The following is a 23,658-nucleotide window of genomic DNA, read 5'->3' on the forward strand; positions in this document are numbered from 1 at the left end:
GACGCTATTCAACCCACTAAAAACATTTTCCCATAATGTTTCCAAAACTAACCTTTTCTAGCAGCCAAGGGCCTTGGGAGGTCCCCCAACGTCACCATGATTGAACAAACAAGGAGCAACAATGAACGGACAGCTACAGCCTCTAGAAATGTTGCTTAACGTATTAAATAGGCTCCTTCCGGTGTCTGCGTGATATATTTAGGCCAGTGGAAATGTAATTCAGTCAAGGCCCCCCAAACCCATATGTTCCGCTCCCCCGGTTTCTGTAGCTATGTTTCAGTCAGGGAATACTACAGCCAAAATGAAGATCCCAAAATAAGAACCTCATAAGGATTGAGAATATTTGAGTCAAGTTATCTGTGAGTCGGAAAAGATCCCCAGTAAGTGTTTGGTCTCTGTCTTTTGTTACCTCTTCCTTACCACCTAAGAGCTTCCTTTACGGCTCTTCCTGACACCACTGCCCCACCGAGGAAGCCCCCATCTTCCTCAGCAAGCCAGAGGGAAGCATGAATTGGCTGAGAAAAGAACCCTGCCTGCTCTGAATAGTATTCTCAATCACTTGTCATCTTTTTCCAGCCTCTGCTGGATTTAGACTTCCTTTTCTCTCTTTCCTCCAAAGGGCCATGCATTATGGATGAGGACTATTTCTTATTCAGCAGCTGAGAACACTCTTCTATCAAAACAGCTCTTTAATGCGCTCTCCGCAATCAAAGCCGTCTCGTAGGGTACCCTGGTCTGGCTCTCCGAAGGGGCCTGTTGAACAAGCTTGTTAGTGACAAATGTTTGAGATGCAAAAGGCACGGGCACACACACTCCCACTACGAACACACACGATGTTCGTGATGGGGAAGGATGACCCCAAACATCGTGGACCCCTTGAGTTACAGTAACTCTAACCTGGGAGAGAAGGGGGATAATTTCAAACCTTTAGACAAGTAGTCTCTTTTCCAGGTGGATTGAAAGGTACTGAAGTTTCTGTTCCTGACTCTGTGCCGGGCGTGTCAGTTGACACACTCGCCCTCTCCTCTTTCTTTATGCCCCGAATCCTGCTCTAAAACAGGGAGGAATAAACAAAACCAAAGCAGTTGCTGGTCAAACCTTTCAGTTATCAGATGACTAAGTTCTGGAGACCTAATGTACAGCATAATGACCATAGTTAATGATATTGCATTGTATACTTGAAATTTGCTAAGAGAGTAGATCTCACACACACACACACACAATGGTAACTCTTTGAGGCGAGGGATGAATTAATTAGCTTGATTGTGGTCATCATTTCACAGTGTATATGTATCCATCACGTTGTACATCTTAAACATATACAATTTTTATTTGTCAATCATATCTCAATAAAGCTGGGGGAAAAACTAAAAAAAAAGAGAAAAAAATCAGGAGACAAACTCAATTTGGTATGATTCTCATTACATATGCATAGAAATAAAAGCTGACAAAACTTACCCCCAAAATATTAGCAAAACTTAAAAAAAAAAAAAAAAAAGGAGAGAGACAGAGAGAGAGAACCACCACTAGAAAGGAATAGTTCAAAGATAGTAACAGTAATTACTTGGGTAATTTTCTTCTTCTTTCTATTTCTAAAATTTCTATTATTAACAGATATTAGCTAGTTCTACTAGTTAACTAGTTTCTTAAAACCTGCTTTCAAAACCCTGCTCACGGAGACAAGGAAGCATGCACAAATTGTTAAATCACAGGATTGTGAATTTTTTCTTAGTTACAGTAAAAAGTTCACAATAACAATATTGCTAACTAATACTTACTGAGCACTAACTATGTCCCATGTGCTGTTCTACTTTCTTTGTATGTATTACCTCTTTTAATCCCGTATGAGATAGATGCTATAACTATCCCCACTTTACAGATGAGGGAACTGAGGCACAGAGAGGTTGAGTGACTTGTCCAAGATCACACAGCTAGAATGTGCTGGAGCTTGGATTTGAAAGCAAAGGCTCTTAGTTGACATCCCTTACTGTCTCTCTGTTAAAAAGCTAACTGTACATCAATACCAATTAGATAAAATACATTCTTGCCACAATGTGGAATACTATGCAGCCATTAAAAACCATGAGATAGTTCTCTATGAACTGAAGTGAAAAGTTCTCCAACACGTAGTGTTAGAGGGAAGCCCTCAGGCAATTTCCCTGTCATGGAACTGAAGTCTCCTAATATGCATATAGCAATTAATGATTTTTCATGTTAGAAGAGAAACAAATAAGATTAGCTCACACTGAGGATTATCCTTAAATAACGTTGTGATCACTTAATATTTTCTGAAAGGCATTTACACACATTGCCACTCCTGGAACGTGAAAGGCCTGCAAAGTTCCCATGAGAAATCTCTCTCTTTCCCCCAGAGATTGCGGCAGCTTGCTGCTCAAAGTCACTGCTAAGAAAGAGAGAGTTCTGTCCATGGAATCTTCCTCAAGTTGGTTACTAACATTATGATTGGCTGTTATTTCAGCCAGCATTTCTACCCCAGGGAAGTTAATAAGGAGGAGAGAACACCTTCCCCTCTGAAGCCTGATTTGGGGCATCTGTTTGGGTGGGGGAGAGGAGATGGACATTCAGAAACTACTCAGACATTTGAAAAACGCGAGCTGAAACCTCACCAGCAAAGGCTGAAGCCCATGAGGGTCATTTCTGGGTGATATTCAGTATTGGTTTGGGTGGAAGGAACAGTCAAAAACCCCTTAATGGCTTCGTGATGGTATCTCTCGCCGTCTTGAGCCTTCCGTGCATGGCTTCTTCTAAAAGAACCAAAATTAGGCTTCTGGAGACACCCTTGCTTTTGGCAAGATCATAACATAACATGATAACATTTATGTAAAATGAAACCCCATAAAATATGATATCTGTTCTATGCATGCATAAAGAAGTCTTCTTAGTAATATTGAAAGCCAGAAAGTTGGTTAAAGAGGGAAAAACAGACTTTAATGATACAATCTGCTTCACATTTTACTTACAAAGTATCAATTTTGCATCATTCACCAGCCATTCTCTGTAGGGCCAAGGCCTCTTCTCAGCTACTTGTCAGCCAACTGATGGGCCGTGTCATCTTTCTTGCATAAATTCATTTATTAAGGCAGAGCTATGATTTCCAGCTATAGTTAGTTTCAGAACGAATGAAACCTTAAATACAGTAATTTAGAAACCCAAGGGCAGAATCCTTCTAGAGTTTTATTATTTTCCCTCCAATCTTTTATAGTTGTTTCACCTTCACGTAATTCAACAGCAGTTTATTCAGGGACTTAACTTCACTGACTGTTCCCAAGCAGTCACTTTAGTATTAATGGGAACAACTCTTTCGCATGCACATTTTACCAGTTTACATAATGTTTGAAGAAAAGTCATGTTTGAAACAATAATCACAACTGGCATAAACACGTTTGGGACTAAACCTGCTGATCGCTGGTGCGCAAATGATTCCACTGGCGGGAGAGGAAGTGGATGGGCCTGTCAGAGCAGCCCGTTAGCTGCAAGCACTCTGCACACGATGGGACTGGAGTGTGTGTTTTTCCGGGCGGACAGAGAGCCACAGGGAACCTGGGGAGTCAGCTAAGGTGAGAAACGTACAGAAACACGTCAAACTAGTAACAATAAGTGCCTTTAAGGAGAGGCCAGGATTGGGGATGAGGTTCAAAGGAGTCTAACCTTACTGCTGTAACGTTTGTCTCTAAACATACGTGGACACACTCACATACACACACTCACACACATGCACACGCAGTATTAGAGAGAGTAGAGCATAATGGTTAATTGTCCAAGCTGGGCTCATATCCCAATTCAACTCTTATTAGCTGTGTAACCTTAGGCAAATGACTTAACCTTTCTGTGCCTCAGTTTCCTTATGAAAACAATGGGGATGACAATAGTCCTTACCTCAAAAGCAGATTGCAAGAATTAAATGGCTTAATTCTTGGGGAGTGACGTCAGCATCAGGGCAGAGTGAGCTTCCCCCATTGAACTCTCCCGCTCTAAAACACAACAAAAAGGACATTCATATTCCAAGAGAAGCTATTCATACAACACAGGGGACGTCTGAGGCACCCAGGCAGCCCCACACCCGAGGACAGAGGTGCTGGAATCCCCAGAGGAAGTGGAAGGAGGTAAGAGGAGCTCCCTTTCTTCCCCAAGGACTGTGACCCAGAGACTGAGACCACACAGCTCTCAGAGGAGGGGGAGGGGTGGCTTGCCACGTGAAAACCGGCGGTCTCCAAGACCCCTCACAGCCTGAGGGGATCCCCCTATGGAGGGAGCGAAACTCTTGCGAGGGTAGTTTCAATCAGCTAGCCCCTCAGGAGAGCAGAGAGTGACCAGGAAGTGACCAGGAGTGACCAGGGTCTCAGAGAAACCTCTGAGATCAGGGAGGTGAAAGTAAATGCCCTTCCTCCACCCAGCCTGCCTGACTGGTGCTTCAGCACAGCCCCCTCCCCAGAGGCAGTGGCCCCCAGGTGCCGGGGCCCGACCAGCAGGGGGGCGAGCCTGCACCCCTGCACCAGAGGCAGCAGCAGCTCAGTCCTCACCATGCCACAGCCCCAGCTGCTCCAGCTGGACCAAACCACAGCCCCAGCTTCCCTGGCTCCACTGTGCCACGGCCCCAGCTCCTTCGGCTTGACCGCCCCCAGCTGCTGTGGCTTGGCCTATGCTCAGGCTCCAGCTGACTCGGTGCCAGCAACCTCAGCCCAGCGCACTCCAGTTCCAGCTTCTTCAGCCCAGCGCACTTCAGCTGCAGCTGCTTCAACCCACCTGCACCCGAGCCCCAGCTGCTTCGGCCTAGCTGCGCTCCAGTCCCAGCTGTTTCCACGCTTCCCCCCCAGCAGGCTCCACACGGCCACACTGCAGATCAGCCAGGGGCTGACCAGAGTACTCACAGATTGAGGTGGGCCAGAATACACAGCCCTTGACCCCCACCCAGCAGCAACAAGAGGAAGCTGTGACCATGTATTTTCACTATGAGGAAAGGTAAGCCAACACCAACAGGCACCATGCAAAAATGTATTAAATCTCCAGACCAAAAGGAAAATGACAAGCACCCAGAAGTCAACCCGGAAAGCACAGAAATGTATAACCTTAACGACAGAGAATTCAAAATTGCCATCATAAAAAAGCTTAATGAAATACAAGAAAACACAGACAGACAATTCAGTGAAATCAGGAGTTTCTTCACAAAAGAGATTGAAACTATGAAAAAAAACCAATCAGAAATCTTAGAGATGAAAAACACAATAGAGGAGATAAAGACAAATCTGGAAGCCTTAAGCACCAGAGCTGACAATGTGGAGGAAAGAATTAGCAATATTGAGGACAGCAACGCAGAAGTGCTCCAGATGGAGGAGGAAAGAGATCTAAGACTAAAAAGAAATGAAGAAACTCTCCAAGAAATATCCGACTCAATTAGGAAATCCAACATAAGGATTATAGGTATTCCAGAGGGAGAAGAGAGGGAAAAAGGAGCAGAGAACTTGTTCAAAGAAATAATATCTGAGAACTTCCCAAACCTGGGGAAGGAGCTGGAAATACCAGTGAATGAAATAAATAGATCTCCTAAATATATCAACACGAAAAGACCCTCTCCAAGGCATATAGTAGTAAAGCTGGCAAAAGTCAATGACAAAGAAAAAATATTAAGGGCAGCTAGACAAAAAAAACACAAAATAACATACAAAGGATTTCCTATCCGGCTGTCAGCCGATTTCTCAACAGAAACTTTACAGGCTAGGAGAGAGTGGAACAATATATTCACAATTCCAAAGGACAAAAACTTTCAGCCAACAATACTCTATCCAGTGAAAATATCCTTCAGATATGATGGAGAAATAATAACTATCCCAGATAAACAAAAGCTAAGAGAGTTCATTGCCACAAGACCCCCACTACAAGAAGTGCTCAAGAAGGCCCTCATCCCTGAAGAAAAAAAGAGAAAGGGGATTCAAAGTTTTGAACGAGGAGGAAAATAGGTCAACAAAACCAGAAAAATTGCAGTCCTCTATCAAAATAGATTAGCAAACACTTAATTATAAAACCAAAGATCAAGGGAAGGTAAGCACCAAGCGTAAATATAACCTTATCATGTTAAACACGAACTCACAACACAAGAAGGAATAAGATGGGACAACAATAACATAGAAGGGGAAGAGGAAAGGGATCGAATCGACTTAGTCTAAGGGAATAAGAGGCCATCAAAGAATGGACTATGACATCCATGAGATTTTTTATACAAACCTCATGGTAACCACTAACCAAATAATCAGAACAGAATCACACATGATAAAGAAAGAGAAAACTAAGAGAACTCCCATACAGAACTACCAAACTGCATTGGTAGTCTGAAACACACGGGACAAGAAACAAAAGAAATGTGAAAGAACTGGAAAAAGAGTGATAAAATAACAACAACAAGACCTCATATATCAATAATTACCCTAAATGTAAATGGACTCAACTCTCCAATAAAAAGACACAGAGTGGTGGGATGGAGTAAAAAACAAGACCCAACAATATGCTGCCTCCAGGAAACACATCTCAGCTCTAAAGACAAACACGGGCTCAGAGTGAAAGAATGGAAGAAAACACGCCAAGCTAATGGCAAACAAAAGAAATCAGGTGTTGCCATACTTATAGCAGACAAAGTAGACTTCAAGATAAAACAGGTAATGAGAGACAGAGAGGGGCAATAGATAATGATAAAAGGGACATAGATAATGATAAAAGAAGACATATCACTTTTAAATATATATGCACCCAATACAGGAACACCAAGGTACATAAAGCAACTATTAACAAGCCTAAAAGGAGATATTAACAACAACACAATAATAGTAGGAGATCTTAACACCTCACTCTCATCAATGGACAGATCATCCAGACAGAAAATAAATAAGGAAATAATGGACCTAAACAAAAAACTAGATGAGATGGAGCTAACAGACATATACAGAGCACTCCATCCAAACACAGCAGATTACACATTCTTCTCAAGTACACATGGAACATTCTCAAGAATAGACCATATGTTGGGAACCAAGGCATGCTTATATAAATTTAAGAAGATTGAAATCATAACAAGCATCTTTTCAGACCATAAGGCCATGAAGTTAGAAATCAACTACAAGGAAAAAAACGGGAAAGTGACAAAGCTGTGGAGACTCAACAACATGCTACTAAACCACCAATGGATCATTGATGAAATTAAAGGAGAAATCAAAGTATATCTGGAAACAAACAAAAATGAAAATACACCATACCAACTCATGGGATGCAGCAAACGTGGTCCTGAGAGGGAAACTCATAGCAATACAGGCCCACCTTAACAAACAAGAAAAAGCCCAAATAAGCAACTTCAAACTATGGCTAACAGAATTGGAAAAAGAGGAACAAACAAAGCCCAAAGTCAGCAGAAGGAGGGAAATAATAAAAATCAGAGCAGAAATAAATGAAATTGAAATTAAAAAAACAGTAGAAAGGCTCGATGAAACAAACAGCTGGTTCTTTGAGAAGATAAACAAAATTGACAGACCCTTAGCCAGACTCACCAAGAAAAAAAGAGAGAAGGCTCAAATAAATAAAATTAGAAATGAAAAAGGAGAAATTACAACAGATACCACAGAAATACAAAAGATTATAAGAGAATACTATGAAAAACTATATTCCAACAAATTAGACAATCTAGAAGAAATGGATAAATTCCTAGACTCATAAAACCTCCCAAAACTGAATCAAGAAGAAATAGAGAACCTAAATAGACCAATCACAAGTAAAGAGATGGAAACAGTAATCAAAAACGTCCCAAAAAATAAAAGTCCAGGACCAGATGGCTTCTCTGGAGAATTTTACCAAACATTCAAAGAAGACTTAATACCCATCCTTCTCAAACTATTCCAAAAAATAGAGGAAGATGGAACACTTCCCAACACATTCTACGAGACCAACATCACCCCGATACCAAAGCCAGGCAAAGACAATACTAAGAAGGAAAACTACAGACCCATATCCCTGATGAACATAGATGCAAAAATCCTCAACAAAATATTGGCAAACTGAATACAGCAATACACTAAAAAGATCATACACCATGATCAAGTGGGATTTATACCAGGGACACAGGCATGGTTCAACATCCGCAAATCAATCAATGTGATACACCATATTAATGAAATGAGGAATAAAAACCATATGATCATCTCAATAGATGCAGAGAAGGCTTTTGACAAGATCCAACATCCATTTATGATAAAAACTCTCAACAAAATGGGTATAGAAGGAAAGTACCTTAACATAATAAAGGCCATATATGACAAACCCACAGCAAACATCATACTCAATGGGGAAAAACTGAAAGCCATCCCTCTGAAAACAGGGACAAGACAAGGGTGCCCACCCTCACCACTCTTATTCAACACAGTACTGGAGGTTCTGGCCAGAGCAATTAGGCAAGAAAAAGGAATAAAAGGAATCCAAATAGGCAATGAAGAAGTGAAACTCTCACTGTTTGCAGATGACATGATCTTATACATAGAAAACCCTAAAGAATCCATTGGAAAACTATTAGAAATGATCAACAACTACAGCCAAGTGGCAGGGTAGAAAATCAGCTTACAGAAATCAGTTGCTTTTCTATATACCAACAACGAACTAACGGAAAGAGAACTCAAGAAGACAATCCCATTCACAATTGCGACAAAAAGAATAAAATATCTAGGAGTAAATTTAACCAAGGAAGCAAAAGAGCTATACAATGAAAACGATAAGACATTATTGAGTGAAATCAATGATGACATACAGAAATGGAAAAATATTCCATGCACTTGAATGGGAAGAATAAACATAGTTAAAATGTCCATACTACCTAAAGCAATCTACAGATTCAATGCAATCCCAATCAGAATCCCAAGGACATTCTTCACAGAAATAGAACAAAGAATACTAACATTCATATGGGGCAACAAAAGACCCATATAGCTAAAGCAATCCTGAAAAAGAAGAACAAGGCTGGAGGCATCACAATCCCTGACTTCAAAACATACTACAAAGTGATAGTAATTAAAACAGCATGGTACTGGTACAAAAACAGACACACAGAGCAATGGAACAGAGTTGAAAGTCCAGAAATAAAACCTCATGTCTATGGGCAACTAATCTTTGACAAAAGAACTAAGGACATACAGTGGAGAAAGGAGAGTCTCTTCCATAAATGGTGCTGGGAAAACTGGACAGCCGCTTGCAAAAGAATGAAAGTAGACCACCTTCTTTCGCCATACACAAAAATTAACTCAAAATGGATCAAAGACCTGAAAGTGAGACCTGAAACTATAAAACTCCTGGAGGAAAATATAGGTAGTACACTACTCACCATCAGCCATAAAGGGATCGTCTTGAATTCCATGTCTACTCAGACAAGGAAAACAAAAGAAAAAATAAACAAGTGGGACTTCATCAGATTAAAAAGCTTCTACAAGGCAAATGAAACCAGGATCAAAATGAATAGGGAACCCACCAGCTGGGAAAAAATATTTGCAAACCGTATATCTGACAAGAGATTAATCTCCATAATACATAAAGAACTCACACAACTGAATAACGAAAAAACAAACAACCCAATCAAAAAATGAGCAGAGGAAATGAACAGACACTTCTCCAAAGAAGATATACAGATGGCCAATAGGCACATGAAAAGATGCTCAACATCACTAGTCATCAGGGAAATGCAAATCAAAACCACACTAAGATATCACCTTACACCCGTTAGAATGGCTATAATCACCAAGACAAAAGCAACAAATGCTGGAGAGGCTGTGGAGAAATGGGAACCCTAATCCACTGCTGGTGGGAATGCAAACTGGTGCAGCCTCTATGGAAAACAGTATGGAGATTCTTCAAAAAATTAAAAATAGAAATACCTTATGATCCAGCTATCCCACTACCGGGTATCTACCCATCGCATCTGAAATCAACAACCCAAAGAGGCTTATGCACCTCTATGTTCATCGCAGCATTATTCACTATAGTCAAGACATAGAAGCAACCCAAGAGTCCCTCGACTGATGACTGGATAAAGAAGATGTGGTATATATGTACCATGGAATACTACTCAGCCATAAAGCAAGACAAAATTGTCCCATTTGCAACAACATGGATGAACTTGGAGGGTATTATGTTAACTGAAATAAGCCAGAAAATGATTTCACTCATAAGTGGAAGAATAACCAACACACACACAGATAGAACTGTTTGGTGGTTACCAGAGGCTAGGGGGGTGGTGGGTGGGCACAAAGGGTGGAGGGATGTGCTTATATGGTGACTGATAAACAAGAATGTACAACAAAAATTTCACAACAAAAAAAAACCAAAAATGGCTTAATTGTTGTAAAGTGCTTTCCAGGGGGTCTGGCACGTAGCTATGATGATGATGAGTATGATGATGTATTAAAAATTAAAATTTAGGGGCCGGCCCCGTGGCTCAGTGGTTAAGTGTGTGCGTTCCACTACTGGCAGCCCGGGTTCAGATCCCTGGCATGCACCGACACACCGCTTGTCCGGCCATGCTGAGGCGGCGTCCCACGTACAGCAACTAGAAGGATGTGCAGCTATGACATACAACTATCTACTGGGGCTTTGGGGAGAAAAAGGGAAAAAAAGGAGGAGGATTGGCATGGATGTTAGCTCAGGGCTGGTCTTCCTCACAAAAATAAATAAATAAAAATAAAATTTAAATCCCCTTTAAACTCCTTTCCTTCTAGAAGACCTTCTGTGTTACACCAATCCTGTCTGCTGAGTCCTTCCCTCAGCACTCCTGAGTAGCGGAGGGTCCGCTGAATCAGGCTGTGAACTCCCTTGGGGTGAGCTTACAGCCACCTCTTTCGAGCGAGGACCTTAGCCTGGGACTCAGGCAGAGTCTTTGCTCCCAACAAGTTGCCAAGTCGGTGGCTATGGCAGGTTGTATTTTCCAAAAACAATATTTCTCACTCATGTGCTCTTCTCTCCCATGAGGATGTGGAGTCTACGTCCCTTTCTCTTGAAACTGGGTGAGGCTTTGTGACTACCTCCAACAACAGTGTTCCTGAAGTGACACTAGCGACTTCTAAGGCAAGGTCGTACGTAACAGGCAACACAGCCTCTGCCTGGGTCCTCTTAGGATCCCATCCCCCATGCTGCAGGGAAGCCTAGGCCACACGGAGAGACCCACGTGGAAAGGATCGAAAGCTCGTGGCCCTCCTGAGCCCCAGCAATGGCCAGCACAAACCTGGCAGCCAGATTTTGGAAGCAGGTCCTCCAGCCCCAGGAGAGTCTCCCCTTCTGATGCTGCGTGGGACAGAGATGAACCTTATGTGAACCTGGCCCAAATGGCTGATTCGTGAGCCAAGTAAATGACTGTTGGTATTTAAGCCACTAAGGTTGGGGGTCTGTTAATGAGCAACAGATAAACGGAGCAGTGGCTGGAGCAGTGGCTGGACCGTGCCAGCCCGGGAAATCTTCCTTTGCTTCCTGTGGGGGAGGGGACCTCTCTGCCCAGGGTGAGGAGCCCGCCCACTGCTCTGAAGCACCACCTTGCTCAACACAGTCTGCCTGCTGCGAACGTCCAGAGCAGCAGAGCGCCGTCCTCCCGCAGAAAGAATTCAGGCCACAGCTGGACAGCGGTCTGGGGGCAAGAGGCACAGCAGGCGTCTCCACAGCACCACTGTCAGACGGAGACGGGTGGGAGGATGGGGAAACAGGCTGTCCCCTGTGCACACGGGAAGTCGCATCCTTGCTCCAAGACATTTCTGGGTTCCTGGCCTCTGCAGACAAGCCCCTCAGCTCCCTGGACAAAGGCCCCCTCAATCGTGGCATGCTTCCCCTTTCTCCGTCTTGCCAACTATTTCCAGTGAGGCTTACCTTGTCCTCAACTTCTGTCTGTCTGTCTCTCTCCCAATTGGAACCATCAGCCAATCCTATAGCGCTCCCTGCAAAATGTATCCACAACTTTCTACCCTGGTCCCAGCCCCCCTCCTCTCTCACCCGGACTATTGCAGTTGCCTCCTCCCTGGTCTCCTGGCTTCTGCCCCACAGTTTGTCTTCCACAAGCAGCCAGGGGGATCTATTTGGATGGAAGTTACATTGTGTCATTCAAAGCCCTTGGGTGGCTCCATCTCACTCAGAGTAAAAGCCAAGTGTCGCCTAAGATCCTGCAGAATCCAGCCCCGCAGTTCTTCTCTCGCCCCCTCACTCACTCTGCTCCTGCCACACCGGCCTCCTCACTGTTTCTTGGGTGTATCAGGCACACTCCCACCTCAGGACCTTTGCATGTGCTGTTTCCCTTTTCTGGAATGATCTTCCTCTAAATATCTTCATGGCTCATTCCCTCACTTCCTTCACATCCTTACTTATGTCAGCTTCTCAATAAGATCTTCCTTTCCACCCATTCCAAAACTTCAGCTCATCCCAACACTTCCTATCACCCTTTTTTGCCTTATATTTTCTCCTTAGCATTTATCCAATATGCTATATATTTTACTTATCTTCTTTACTGCCTGTCTCCCTCACTAATGCTTCAAGCCCACAGGGCAGTGATTTTTATCTGTTTTATTCACTGCCATATCCCTAGCACCTAGGGCAGGGCCTGGCGCATAAATGCTAGATAAATATTTGTTGAGAAAATGAATGTCTAAGCCTTGATTGCTCTAGGAAACCCTTCTTACAGATACTCACCCCCACCCCCGTCCTGGGGAGGCACTTAGAATACATTAAAGTCATCATCTTTCTCACCATTATCATTACCACTCCCCCTGACTACATGTCAAGCCCTCTGTTAAGCGCCTTTCATTAGAATCGCCAGATTAAATACAGGATATCCAGACAAATTTGAATTTTATATAAAAAATTCATAATTTTTTTTAGTATAAGTGTGTCCCATGCAATATATGAGACATACTTATACTTGAAAAAATTGTTTCTCAAACACATTAGGCCCAGGCATCCTGCATTTTTATTTGCCGTATCTGGCAACCTTACTTATACACATGGCTTCATTTAACCGTCACAGGGTGGGCAACATTATTGCCATTTTTCAGTTGAGAGGAGGTGGCACAGTGGCCACGGGGCTGGGGACGGAAAGAGAAACTAGGAGAGCTTTGTAACGCAGCCAGATAGCTCTCTGTCGAACCTGGGAACAAAAAGAGAAATAAAAAGTTGGAAGCACCTGCTATTTCAAATGAGGAAATAAAAAAGAAATGACAAGAGTGGCTTAAATCCAAGCAAGGAGAAACGAGCCTCTGCTCCTGAAAAACGAGACTGGGGAAAACGGATCTTCCATTGTTGAAGATAAAACGCGCCATCTCCCAGAATGATCCAGGCTCTGGATAAGATACAAGAGGCAGTCCCCACCACAGAGAGGCCTCCAAGGGGAGCCGAGAAACGGGCTTTCGGAGTCCAGGCCAGGTCCCCTCGACGCGGGAGCATCCTTCAGCTTCAGGAGGCAGGTGGCTGGTGCATGAGCTCAGGGGCGCCACCTGCAGGACGGAGCGTGGCGCCTCTGGGTTATGAGTACCCTCTGGTAACCACCTAGGAACAATCAATCCACCGTCTGTGATTAAATACAAACTCCTTCTGCAGCCCAAGCATCCTCTTTGCACTGGAGCTCCCTAAGAAGCAGGTTTCCTTTTTTCTGGTAGTTTTCATACTACTCAGCATATATGTTATATTTTATTTCATTAACATCTCTCTCCACCAATAGAATGTACCCTCCGTGGTGGCAGGGATTTTTGTTAGTCTTGTTCATGGCTGAATCCCCAATATCTAACAGTTTCTAGCATATGAAAAATACTCAATAAACACACGTTAAATGAATAAATGAATAAGTACAGCTTCCAGATGTGCCCTTAAGCGAAAGGGGCATACCCTCTCCCTCCTTTCCCCTTCCCACTGGCTGGAATTCCCACCTGGTAACGGTGAGTATCTGGATCCATGCAGATGAAGACAAGCCCTAGGAATGGTGGAGGTGCCTAGCAGGTGCCTGGCTCCCGGCACCAAGGAGTGGGTATCAGCCCTGAACTACTTACACTTGTACTATTATGAGAGCAGAGGAGAAAATGAATGCACCTAGTTCAAGCCATTGCTACTTGGGCCTCTGACACAGCACACTAACCTCCAACAAGCAATTGCAGCATCCGATGAGATGAGCTCAGAGTAGAGGGTGCTGGATTCCACATGAGGTGGGCATCAGGGAAAGCACCTCTGACAAGACCATGATGACTGGGTCTTGACAAATGGGCAAAGGAAGTGATGGCATCCCCAGCAGAGGACACGAACCATGCAGCGGTCTAGAAGGACGAGAGGCCACAGCATGTTCAGGAACAGCAAGTGGACTGCGCTGCTGGATTGCCAGGACCAGGGTAGGGAGGTGAGATGCTCGGTGGATGCAGGCGGCGTCTCGTTTGAAGCCCCAAACATGCTCGGCCTTGGGGGACGTGTTCTTTCTGGCTCTGGTTCCTCTGGCTTGGGTGAAAGTTCTGTGGGCTCTGCCTTGCATGGGGAGCTGGTAAGCCCTGAGCTGTGGTTTGGAGGCAAAGGCAGCCCTGGGTCTCACCTCGGCCAGCCTTGGTTATCAGTGACGGACTGGTCACTCCATCAGCAGAGCTTTGTCCCATGCCCTCTCAGGAAGTCACACGCCTGGAGAGGATCCGGATACTCCGGGGCCGCCTGGCTATCATCCCACCAAGTACCACTTCTGCCTCCCTCTGATTTCCAATCCACCTTTGTCGGTCTCCAACCTCACACCGCCTCTCAGATGTGTCCAGTGCGTGAAGATCCTCAGCTGACCACACCTTGACTTTCGGTTCAGGAAACACAACCGCTCTTCCTATAATCTCCAAAAAGAAATTCTGATGTTCTTGGAGTGGTTTGGGTCCAAGTTAGAGCAAAGAGCCCAGGAAGAACTATACTCTGCCCCTAAAAACCAATGACCAAAATAGCCCTGGGCAATGTTACATTACAGCTCTGCCCCAAAGCATCTTTTGTCCTTTTAAAATGTGCTTTTCAACGTATGTTCTAGGGGAAATCAGCCTGGTTCCTGAAACTCCGCTCTAATTGTATATAATTTTTATAAATACTGTAATTAGGACTCACTATGCCTTGCAGTTTAATTTTTATGGGAACAGAAGAATTAGGAGGAAAGAGTTCTAGCATCTTTGAATTCACTGACCTCACTCTTAATGGGGAACCGGCTGCTAGGACCACAGAGATGGATCCAGAAACCACTGCCTCCTTGGCGGCCGCTTGGGAGCAGGAAAATAACAAGAAAAAGTCCCCAGGCTCTCACCAACCTTATAAATCCACACTTAGAGAACAGAGGCTACAAGATGGTGGTGGCCTATAGCCCATTTCTTACCTTCCATTGGACCGTGTTTGCTCAACATTTTAAAATTCAGAAATTTCACACACAAATTTGGATTTTCAGCTTCTCTTGACATCTCAGAGACCAGGCCATGCTGAGCCTGCATTCCCATCTGACAATGGGCTGAAATCAAATGACAGCTGCACCCTTTAGACAAGGCATGTGCGCTCCACTTTGCCACAGTCCCTACTGTTCCTTATTGCCTCTCTAGCACTGCCCATTTTCAATGTTCTTAGTATTCTTAACATAGAGAAGTTATTCTCTGCACGCATGTCTCTATCAGAAGTGGGGAAATGTAAGATTGAGGGCCCAATGGTTCCAGAAAATATGGGATCAATTATATCAGTTTGTGGATGTGATAAACAGGTCTATATCTTTATCGACTCAAAGTATCCCTGCATCAGTATTACCAGCATCTTTACTCGTGTATGCTGCCATGCCTGGTCCTGGTAGGCGTGGGAATTGGTACTCCCTTCTCTTGTAGATTACATTATGGTTCCCAATTGGTACCACTCTCCCTGTCTGCGTGAATTTGCTGTTTCCCCCACTAGAGGTGGAGTGTACATCCTCACTCTTTGACCTTAGGCTCAACCATATGACTTGTTTGGTTAGTGGGACTTGGGCAGACGTGACACAAGCACAGTCCAGCACAGGCTAGCCCATGCTCCTGACCTTTAGTCATTGCCATGAGAGGTACACTGGTCCAAAAAGGTACCAGTGTAGCCATTGGTCCAAAAAGAATGTGGCTCGGAGCCAAGCCCCAAGGAGCCCAGCCTTGATCAGGCAACCCACAGACATGTGAGCAAGAAGAGATCATGTTCTTAGAAGCAACGGAATGTTGGGGTGGTTTGTTACGTAGTCGTGTTGTGCCATCCGTTGACTGACACATTTGCTGTCAAAGAATCTCATACCAGAATTGAGCTGGTGGCCTGGACCTTCAGACCCCAAACAAGAGATTTCTCTTCCTTTCTGAGACCTCACAATGTTGCAGGCTCAAGAAATTAAAATGGACAGCATTTCCTCTCTGTGAAGTATGAAGCGAAACAGGTTAATTGCGAGCATTTCGTGCCAGTCAGGGCCCACTGACTCCCCCCCACGCCCCCCACTGCTGCCCCCTCTGGCATCTCCAGTTCCTTCCAGGCCATCCACTTACTCAGGATTTCTGAATGTCATCAGGGCTGGGGCAACAAATGGCATACACAGACTGGTTGCACCTTGTTTTCAAATACAATACGAAAATGCAAATGCAATCAATATGTACCTCTCGACAGCCAATCAAGCGATGCACATCAAGCCCTTGTCGTCTTCAGGGAGAATGTGCTGGGTGCTCGACAAGGCACAGTAATGTATTCATCACGGACCTGCATCAAGGACTTTATCACTGAGCCGGGGAGATTTGACTTACACAGATGGCAGATGGAGGGGCTGGGGGTTCTCCCCCTGCCCAACCTCTAGATGTCAGGGTTCATTGGGGCCCGGGCCCTGCCTTTTTCTCCTGGCCCCCTGTACCCTCTTTCCAGGAGACCTCATCCACCTCAAGCCTTGTGTCTCATGCCCGTGTCTAGTTTCTAAGCCCAGACTCACAAATGAAGTACGTATGGGACACATTCACTTTGTTCTTGCACAGCCATCTCAAACTTAACACGTCCAAGGTGGATTTCCTGATCTTTCTGCCCATCTCTGATTTTCCTCCCGTCTTTTCCGTAAGAGTAAATGGGACCACCCAGTCGCTCCAGGCAGAAACCTGAAAGGCATCCTTAGCATCTCCCTTTCCTCCATCTACACACCCCACATGTGATCCGAGCCCTCTAAATGCTACTTCCAGAATCCATCCACGTCCCTCTCGGTCTCCATGGTCACCGTCCGAGTTCAGGCCATCACGGCATCTCCCTTGACGACCCCAGAAGCCACCTCAGCGGTCTTCTCACTGCTGCTCCGTCCCCACCCACAGCCTGAGAGAGCACTCCGGACACCTGGGAAGGGGGGGGTTGACACAACAATGGGGGTGCGCCACGGGTGGCCAGGGGGTGGGGCGGTGGGCAGTGATGCTGGACAGGCTGCAATATGAGAGACACCCCACAAAAAGAATTGTCCCACATCCCACACGAAAATTTTAGAATGTCCCACCTGACATTCACATAGGAGAAAAGCTTGTCTAAAATGAACTCCTAGAACTTAACTCCTGTTTACACATAAAAAAGGGATTTTTGTATGACTTTCACAGACCCTGGATTTTCCAGGAATGTAGCTGCCGTGTAAATATAAATTGAGAGAAGACTGTACCTTTCTTTGTTTTAAATTTAGAGTTATTTGCCATTTGGAAAACCACATCACCTACAGAAATGCCAATCATGTTATCTGAGTGGCCGACGCAATACATCTAGATCATTCTGCGTTTGTAGCTGTTGTTTCCTGTTTTTCTCGGGCTACGTGTAGGTGTCAGCATATAAATACTTCTTATCTTCTAACAGACTTACCCAGGAGCGTTCGTTTACTGACATATACAATATTTTACTAGAAATTAACTTCATTTTATTTCTGCTATACATTACACTTAGGACAACACACACACTTATTTGAAAAGGTATAGATAGGTTGTATTGTCTATTAATTTTACCTCATGATGGTAAAAGAGGCATTACAAAACATGTTATGAAGGGAAGCATTGAGTCTTCTAGGATGAGAAGCCATTAATTTGGAGGAAAATATCTCTGGAAATAGATATAGCGGGAAAGGTGGGCTCCTGAGTTAGAGGGAGAAATACCTACTGTGGAAAATTAACAGGTAGCTTGCAGCCAGAAGGCATTTAAATATAAGGAAATGGGAAAAACCAAAAAAAAAAATCTTTAGACGTCCAAATGACTTTTGTTGAAAAAATTAGAAAGAAAAAGCTTCCTTCAAAGTCAGCAGACTTAGTTTTTCATCTTCATCTTCAAAGGAGAGTTAACAATCCCAGGTGGTCTCTGTGGGATTTTGGTGTCCTCAAGACACAGCCTCTGGGTCAGCTTGGGGTCTCCACCCTGCACTTTTCTCGGGGCTTGGAAGGAGAAACCAAGGAGCAAACCTAATTTTTTATGTTTCATCAGCGAGTCAGGATAACCTGCAGACGATCTCCAGGGGGTCCGGGTGAGCTTGGAGCCTGTGGTTCAGGGAGGCAGTTTATTGGAGAAGCCCGTTAAAGGCTTAAATATGTTCCTTCTTTTTCTTTTTCTTCTTTTGCCTCAGGACTGCTATCTGTAGAAACAAGCTGTTTCATTTCATTAAAAATACACTGAAATGTCTCCATTAATCACTCCTCTTATCCAAGACTATCAAAGAAATCTGGGCACCTGGATTGCTGAGAAACGCTGTTATCAGTGGATCCCATCTTACCCTAAACAGGCAAAACCGTGAAGGGGCGAGTTGCATCTTGGGAGGAAGGTACATAGAAAAATTATCGGCAACTTAGATATACGGCAAAAAGATTACTGCATACTCCTTCAAAATCATACCAGAACAGTTCCGCCCGAGGGTTGGCTATTGCTCTGGGGCTGTGGGTTTTCGAAGTGTGATCCCTGGAGCCGCAGTATCAGCATCCCCCCAGGAACTCATTAGAGATGCAGATTCCTGGGCCCCACCCAGACCTGCTGACTCAGGAACGCTGAGGGCCCAGCCAGCTGTGTTTTCACAACCCTGTGTTTTCACAAGGGGATCCTGGCGATGGCCAAGTTCAAGAACCACTGGTGTTTGACTTTCTATTTCATCTTGATTAAAGCCAAGATTCTGGCTAGATATGAAAGAATACTTACTGTATGATTCCATTAGTATGTCGACATAAAGAATCCATAATCAATCTATAAATCAAAATTGGGGTGAGTTTATTATGAGCCAACTTTTGAGGACCATAGCCTGGGGCCTTCCCTCCCTGAGGAAGGAAGGGCACCGAAGAAGTGGGGTGCACAGAGCAGTTATATACCATCAAAGAGCAGGTGTCACATATGATTGCAATGTCCCTTTTACAATGGCCACAAGATCACCCTGTCAGAATAGCTATTGATGGACACAGCGGGGAGCAGGTCTGCTGTCTCGATGGTCGTGGCTGGGGTCAGGTCTGTTGTCTTGAGCTGGGTCGTGGCTGGGGTCAGGTCTGTTGTCTTGAGCTGGGTGGTCACAGGATGAGTGCAGCAATCAAATCCTAGCCTAGGGAGAAATTATACTTAAGGAAAAGCCAATGTGGGGGAAGTTGCATCCTTATCTTAAGGGCATTTACTCTTCTCTTTGGGACATGGCAAAGCAGATACACAATGTATGTTTAAAGGCAACAGGCCCTGTTGGAAAAACAAACTCAGGCCGAATTAGTTTTACCCCTAATGGCTTCCTCATACGTTCCAATATATCCTATTGCTTGCCATTTATTTATCAAGTACATGAAATTGAAAAAGAGGAAAAGTTAATCTATGCCATAGAAATCAGGGAAAGGTTACCATCTGGGGAAATATTATTCACTGGGAAGGGACACAAAGGAGCTCTCAGGGGTGCTAAAATGTTCCAGGTCTTATCTACACAGGCGTATGCATATGTACATATCATCAAGCCATGCATTTAAGATTTGTGAACTTAAAATATATAAAATTATAAAGCTCCACAGGTGATCCTGATGCCCCCGAGACTGGGAAAAGAGACCTATTTCACCTACGCCGAAAAAAATTTTATCCTGAATGTTGCTAACTAAGAACTAAAGCTTCCAACAGCTCAACCTGCTTTGTTCTGAAATCGTAATATGCAAAAATTGAGCTTTGTAGGAAGGAGGAATTAGTTGGCAATTATTTGCTTTGCAGGAGTGTTCTCCATGGGGTTTCTTTAAATGGTGGGCTCCGTTAGGTACATTTAAAAATAGGATTGTAGGATTCCAAAAAGGAAATCCAACTCCAGTCTCGGGAAGGCGCGGACCCACAGACACAGGAGACCGAGCTTGATGCAAATGCACGAGGTTTTAATTAAGCGGAGCTCCGGGTCGACACGTATCTCTCGCAGGAGACAGAGGGGTCGACCCCGAACCTTAAGGGGCAAGCTCTTTTATAGGATTCGGAAGCATAAAGCGGGAAAAGGTTGGCGCGGTCTTACATGATTGGCTAATTTAAAACATTTAAACAGTTACATTTTATGGCGCGAATTGCTATGGCGCGAAGCAATTATCAGGTTACACACACGCGTCCCCATCTGGACCCCCTCCACCCCGACCCTCCCAAACTTATCCCTCTGGAGCACTCTCTTGTTCTCAATTTTTCCCGAACAGTTTAGGGCGAGTCTTCTATGAATAGAGTCAGTCAGGATCGATAAACGTTCCCCCTTATACCAGGAATCCTTAGGGTGTGGAGGTGCCTGTCTCTAAGGTATTAACTTTTAAATTTTTAATATAATTTACTTCCTTCATTCCCCACTTCTTCTTTTGTCCCTAGTTCTAATCTTAGAACTTAGTTTTCGTGTGTACTATCAGTGGCTCATTGTGTGGGAGAGCTTGGTAATGGCGTTGGAGCATCATAGCATGCACTGCATTGACCCTTTTTCTTATGAAAGCAGTAATTCTATTGAAAACACACGGTCCGAAGACCAAAAGTAGACAAAGAATCAGCAAGGGTCCTGCTAGGGAGGATAGTAAGGTCGTCATCTAGGGGAACTTAGTGAACCAGGATTCAAACCAGCTCTGTTGCGCCTCCCTGCTTTGCTGCCTCATGTCTAATCTTTTCTTTAATCTTTGCATTGAATCTCGGACTACCCCTGTGTGATCTGCATAGAAACAGCAGTCTTCTTTAAGGGCCGCACAAAGTCCTCCCTCTCTTAAAAACAGCAGATCTAATCCTCTTCTATTCTGGAGCACTACTTCAGACAGGGAGGTGAGGGACTCTTCTAATTTAGAGATGGACTGTTCTAAAGTCCTGAGGTCTTCATCTATAGCATTGCTCAAGGCAGTTAATCCCCTTTCTCCTGTGACTAAGGCCGTAGTGCCAGTCCCTACGCCATGCAACTCCCAGTCCCAGGAGTACAGCCAGGGTGAGGGATACTGGTTCTCTTTTCCATAATCTGGATCTCTGGTCAAATTCATCCTCGAAACTATTGGCAGTATGATAATAAATTCTAGGCACCAACTGCACAAGCACGCAAAAATCTTGTGACGAATTGAATACGCTAGTTGAGATGCAGGGGGTTAGGCCCGTGGTGCAGGCCCACCACCTATTGGGTCCTGGTACCAAAAAATGACCAGGAGTAGTCGGAAGGCTGACTTCAATCTTATTACATAGAGCTTGGTAGCCTGGGGGAATTTTTCTTAAGCATAGTCCTGAACCGGTCCCCGACACCCCGACACATCCGTTAGGGTTAGCCGCCCTTCTTTGCCCCAAAGACAAGTCGTGTGGTCTGGGGTGTTATTATAGACCCCCATGGTGGCAATTCCTTCATAATAAGGGGGGCTGACCGCTAGGCATAGCCAGCATGATTCAGTCATTTCAGGGTTGGAATCATTCAAGGCGTAGTAAGCTCCCCATACTAAGTTAAACAGTCTGTGCCATCTTTGCTCAGTAGGTACTGCGGGAGGTGGCGTAGATGGTGGTCGCAGAGCAGATCTGGTGACCATATCTACCGCCCCATTTAGGGTTATGGATTTTACCTGGGGGGGTTTGGGGCTATTTAACCCTATCGGTCTGCTGGCGGGGGATTTTTGGGACAGAGGGGGCCTCTGATCGGCTAGGATCCCGTTTGGCCCTATTGGTCTGCTGGCGGGGGGTTCTATTTTTAATCTAATAGAGAAGGTCAGGCCATCATCGTACCGTTCTTTGTACAATCTTATTCCCCATGAATGACCATTCCGATCCAGGTTTTAATTGTTTTTCCCTTCCCTGTGAACTGAATGGTTAAGGGGTGGCACCAGGTATTGCATTCTGAGCCCGACTCATCTGGTGGCTATAATTTGCTCTAACCCTGATTAAATCCCAAGAAGAGGAGGGTTCCCAATAAGTAGTCCCACTGGTTTCACATCCCCAGTTTTTACAGTAGAAGTCTTCTTTGCCCCCGCACCAGGAGTCAATTGAACGAGGTCTGTGGTGACCGGGCACACGTAAAGGGGTATGCCTTTAGTTTACCCTTGCGATGGGGAGTGGCATCCTCCGGCTTGTTTTGCCCCCTTCGTCGACCCATGAAATCCCAGTCGGGGTTCCTATAGCCAGTTTACAAAGGTCAGGGTGTAAGTCTGGCCACCATGTGCAAGGGGAAGCAGTTTTTTGGATTGACCAGGTTATCTCTCCTACCTGGGAGACGACTTGCCACGTGAGCAGTTGAGGAGCGTGGGGATTAGAATTGGACGACCTGCTCGCCCGTTCCCATGACGCAAACGCAGCTTAAGAGGGTTATCAGGCTTTTCCACTTTCCAGAGATCTGCTGCATTCTGGTGTGCCTTCTTTACGTGTGTGGGGTGAACCCAAGACGTTATACCGTCCCCCTTTACTGCTGTGGGCGAGTGAGGAGCACCACGTAGGGCCCCTTCCAACGTGGCTCTAATGACCCCGTCCGATGTCGTCTCACAAGGACAGAGTCCCCAACCTGGAATTGGTGCGGGATGAGCAGATCACCAGGCTGGTAGGCCTCTTTTAGCTGGTTCCAGATGTCGCGCCTGACGGCCTCGAGTGCTTTCAAGCGGGCTGACAAAGGTATAGAAGGTATAATGTCAGGGTCATGTATCCCTATTTGTGCCAAAGGGGGAGGGGTTCCATAGAGGATTTCAAAGGGTGTAAGTTTTAAGGGTCCCTGTGGGGTGTTCCGGGCGTGGAACAGGGCAAAGGGCAGGAGGGCTGTCCAGTCACTATCGCCGGTCTCTATGGACAATTTAGTTAGGGTCTCTTTAATTGTTCTATTCATCCTTTCTACCTGGCCTGAGCTCTGGGGTCTATAAGCACAATGTAATTTCCAATTGATCCCCAGTTGACTGGCCAGTCCCTGACTTACCTGGGCAACGAATGCAGGACCGTTGTCAGATCCAATTACCTTTGGGATCCCGAATCTCGGGAGGATTTCTTCCAATATCTTCTTGGCTACTACAGAGGCAGTCTCTTTTCGGGTGGGGAAAGCCTCTACCCATCCCGAGAAGGTATCTACAAATACTAGAAGATATTTACTTCCATACCGGGCCGGTTTGATTTCAGTAAAGTCTATCTTCCAAAAGGTTCCGGGCCTATCTCCCCGGAGTCTATGTCCAGTGCGGTATTTGGTAACTGCAGCATTTGTGAGAGCGCAAGCTCTACAAT

At 44.9% G+C, this 23,658-nt stretch overlaps 1 long non-coding RNA gene across 1 annotated transcript; it reads right to left on the bottom strand.

Annotated features, from left to right (window-relative positions):
* Positions 1-19,219: 19,219 nt before the first annotated feature.
* LOC147914186 (uncharacterized) lies at positions 19,220-22,740 on the bottom strand. The gene is made up of 2 exons (XR_015555552.1): positions 22,666-22,740; positions 19,220-19,564 (listed from the first exon to the last, which is right to left on the bottom strand). It is a non-coding gene; the product is annotated as an uncharacterized LOC147914186 (long non-coding RNA).
* Positions 22,741-23,658: the final 918 nt, after the last annotated feature.

This window comes from Ceratotherium simum, chromosome 21 (genome assembly GCF_057802395.1).
Source record: "Ceratotherium simum simum isolate JZ-2026a chromosome 21, ASM5780239v1, whole genome shotgun sequence".
Classification (NCBI taxonomy): domain Eukaryota; kingdom Metazoa; phylum Chordata; class Mammalia; order Perissodactyla; family Rhinocerotidae; genus Ceratotherium; species Ceratotherium simum.